The sequence below is a fragment of the Cebus imitator genome, unplaced genomic scaffold, assembly GCF_001604975.1.
Source record: "Cebus imitator isolate Cc_AM_T3 unplaced genomic scaffold, Cebus_imitator-1.0 Scaffold372, whole genome shotgun sequence".
Classification (NCBI taxonomy): domain Eukaryota; kingdom Metazoa; phylum Chordata; class Mammalia; order Primates; family Cebidae; genus Cebus; species Cebus imitator.
In genome coordinates this window covers 935,570-939,582 of record NW_016107687.1, presented here as the reverse complement: position 1 = coordinate 939,582, position 4,013 = coordinate 935,570, and the positions used below count along the sequence as shown (strand labels likewise).

At 50.6% G+C, this 4,013-nt stretch overlaps 1 protein-coding gene across 1 annotated transcript in view; it reads left to right on the top strand.

Annotated features, from left to right (window-relative positions):
* The first annotated feature begins 2,169 nt into the window (after window positions 1-2,169).
* XPOT (exportin for tRNA) overlaps window positions 2,170-4,013 on the top strand; it is a 38,886-nt gene continuing 37,042 nt past the window's right edge. The window contains exon 1 of the mRNA XM_017507309.2: window positions 2,170-2,596. The gene's annotated coding sequence lies outside the window, so the exon portion shown is untranslated. The remainder of the gene's footprint in view (window positions 2,597-4,013) is intronic.

Here is a 4,013-nt window from a genome sequence, read left to right as displayed (position 1 = left end):
AAAAAAAAAAAAAAAAAAAGAAATATAATACATGTAAGGATTACAATCAAAAGAAAATTTGCATGCCAGAACAACAACAAATAACCCATTCCATTAGGAAGCCAACTGAAAGCAATGTGAAGAAAATTAAGGCCTGATACAGGGACTCACACCTGTAATTCCAACACTGTGGGAGGCTGAGGTGGGCGGTTCATTTGAGCGTGGGAGTTAGAGATCAGCCTGGGTAACACAGGAAGTCCCCATCTCTATAAAAACAAACAAAAATAGCCAAGTATGCTGGAGTGCACCTATAGTCTCAGCTCCTTGGGTGGCTGAGGCAGGAGGATTGCTTGAGCCCAGGAGGTCAAGGCTGCAGTGAACTATGACCACTGCACTCCAGATTGGGTAACAGAGCCAGACCCTGTCTCTAAAAAATATATATAAATAGGCCAGGCGCAGTGGCTCACGCCTGTAATCCCAGCACTTTAGGAGGCTGAAGCAGGCAGATCATGAGGTCAAGAGACCAAGACCATCCTGGCCAACATGGTGAAACCCATCTCTACTAAAATACAAAAATTAGCTGGGCATGGTGGCGCACGCCTGTAGTCCCAGCTACTCCGGAGGCTGAGGCAGGAGAATTGTTTGAGCCTAGGAGGCAGAGGTTGCAGTGAGCAGAGGTTGCAGTGAGCGGAGAGCACGCCACTGTACTCCAGCCTGGTGTTTGGTGACAGAGCGACGCTCTGTCTCAAAATAATAATAAAATAAATACATAAATAAATAAAACCAAGTTCTCCTTTAGAAACATCTTGTAGCCACTAGCCTGACATTTTATACAAATAAATAAGAAACATGATGCAAGAGTCACTGAAGGTATTTCATTTATTTATTTATTATTATTTTTTTGAGACGGAGTTTCGCTCTTGTTACCCAGGCTGGAGTGCAATGGCATGATATTGGCTCACCTAAACCTCTGCCTCCTGGATTCAAACAATTCTCCTGCCTCAGCCTCCCGAGTAGCTGGGACTACAGGCGTGCCCCACCATGCCCAGCTAATTTTTGTATTTTTAGTAGAGACGGGGTTTCACCATGTTGTCCAGGATGGTCTTGATCTCTTGACCTCGTGATCCACCCGCCTCGGCCTCCCAAAGTGCTGGGATTACAGGCTTGAGCCACCGCGCCCGGCCCTAAACTGTAACAGTTTTATTCTACTGCTCTTCCCATTCCTCCTTCTCCCCCAAGTTTTGTTTGTAGTCTGTGACTGCAACCTAGTCTGTATTTAGTACATATTGAATAATCAACAATGAAATGTAAATATTGAGCACATATTGTGTGTCAAACAGATGCATTAACTCAAACCTCACAGCAGTCAAGTTGAGGCATCCTGAGCCTACACTGCATCTATGTTGCATTAATAAATTAGTAAATATGTGACCAAATAAATGAAGTGACATTTAGTGGTATCCAAAGAACCTATGAGTAGGACTTCCTAAGAATGCTCTCCTTTTCACGGACAAAATTGTAGTCTGTTTAAAATAAATTTGGGATGTACACGGTGGCTTATGCCTGTAATCCCAGCACTTTGGGAGGCCGAGGCAGGTGGATCACCTATGGTCACGAGACCAGCCTGGCCAACATGGGGAAACCTCGTCTCTACGAAGAATACAAAAATTAGGCGTGGTGGCGGGCACCTGTAGTCCCAGCTATTCGGGAGGCTGAAGTAGGAGAATTGCTTGAACCCCGGAGGCGGAGCCAAGATCGCGCCTTTTGCACTCCAGCCTAGGCGACAGGGACAGACTCCATCTCAAAAAAATAAATAAATAAAATAAAACTTAAAAAATTTTGAAAAACCGTTAGCACTCATCAGCAGATCTTCACGCTGCTGGACTCGGGACACTTGGGGCCCTATACAAGCAATTAAACTGACACACGTGGTTAGAACTACATCATCCTGATTCGGGAATCCGTCCTCTACTACTAGAAGCCTTTGTGGAATGCACGCGGCGAACCTGACGCTTGAGATCTGACACCACACAGATACCGCGTGGCATTTACGACCGGGTAGGGACCTGTGGGCTGGCCGCCTCATCCCGGCATGCACCTCAGGGTCCGGCGACCACGCCTTCCGGCGAGCGCCAGGGAGCGCATGTGCCCCTCGCCGCCCGGAAGCACCGCCCTCTCGTTGCATGCTGGGAGTTGTAGGTCTCCGGCCCCAGCCCGCGGGCTGCTGCCCGCACTCTGTATGAAACTACTGGCGCCGGCGCCTGCCCGCGCGGCAGCGACGCGGGGAGCGCGCTTTGCGCTGACTCAGCGGCGACGGCGGCGGCGTTAGCGGGCCCTCGCGCTCTTTCCCTTCCTGGGGCGCCGACCCCGCCCGCTTGCTTGCTTGCCTGCTTGCCTGCTTGTACGGCGCCACGCAAGAGAAGGTGCCAGGGGACGCGGAGCGACGAGAGGCGCGCGGCCCCGGCCAGCTCCGTCTCCGGCGTTGGCGCTGCGGCCGTGGCGGAGGACTACGGCGACAAGGACGAGGGCCGCTCTCCCAGCTCTCTGCGTGCAGCGCCGCTCCCCTGGCCCACCATCGGGAGTGCAGGCTGGGAGGCGGGATGGAGTGATAGGGAAGGTGACTCGGGGCTCGGGGGCGGTGGGACCGAGACCAGGCTTTTTCCGTGAGAGGCTTCGAGGAATTTGGCCGGGGATGACCGGCCCGGGGCAGCCCCGACGCCGGGGAGGATACCGGCTTGGGACCCTCCATGGCGGTGCGCCCCAGGCTGGGCGGACCGGGTGGGGGTGGGTACGAGCTGGGGCCGCCGCCGAGGAGCGCGTCGCTAATGCGTGGCCGCTTGTTGCCTGGTGTTTCATCACCCGAATTGCCACGAGGCTTCCTTTAGGGGAGGGATCGGGGGAGGGATGGGGGCAAGGCTGGACGAGGAGGGTCGGTATCGCCTGTGGCCCTCATGCCCATTAGTCAACGTTGTAGCGCCTTATCAACTGTGGAGACCTCAAACTTGATTCTCCCCCACCCCGGGACAAAAAGGGAGAAAAGTCTTATTTCTGTGTAGTAATTGGCCAGCGCGGACACTCCATTTCTTCTCAAACCTTCCTCGCTATCCTGCAGGACTAGAGAAGCATGAGGTTTCCCTGTAACCAGAAAAACAAGTACTTTTTTGAAAGTGCTAATTAGTTGTGGCGGGCGGGGTTTGGGGGAGAGTTAAGTTTTATTAAACCGACTTGTCAGCATGGTGTTAAAAGGCTGGAAAGAGTCAGCCGTAGTCTTTGAAACAGTCTTCAGAAGGTGTGGAGTTTTTCCATATTGTTTAATTCTTAATGGCTATCCAGGAAGAGTTAAGGCTTAATTTTTTCTTTTAATCTAACGCTGAATATTTTAAGTATGTTGCTCGCCTTCCCTCCAGAACCTTTGCAAGATGCATGCTTGTTGTCTCCCAGTGCACTGGTGCTATCTCGGCTCACTGCAACGTCTCTCTCCCAGGTTCAAGTGATTCTCCTGCCTCAGCCTCCGGAGTAGCTCGATTACAGGCGCGTGCCACCACACCTGGCTAATTTTTTTTGTTGTTGTTTTAAATTTTTCGTAGAGACTGGATCACCATGTTGGCCAGGCTGGTTTCCAGCTCCTGACCCCAAGTGATCTGCCTGCCTAGGCCTCCCAAAGTGCTGGGATTACAGGCGTTAGCCACCGCATCCAGCCTGAAACAAATGTTTAAACCTGCATGACTATGTCATATTAGATAGAATATTACGTGTTAACGCACATCTATCTTTTACTGGGAAGGCCGTTTTTTTTCACACGAGGTGTAATTTTTTACTTGTTCGAACATACGTAGGTAGGTAGCCATATTTCACTGCACATTAATTGTCCAAGTGCTTTCTCTGTGGGAGATTCTTCTGCAGTAACAGCTGTTAACTAGTTTGTTTCCTTGGGTTTATCGGCTGTATTTTCCTTAGGACAACTTAATTTTTCTCCTGATAGCTTCAGAGTGACTTGACCAAGCTTAAGCAATTTTTTCTTTTTTTTTTTTTTT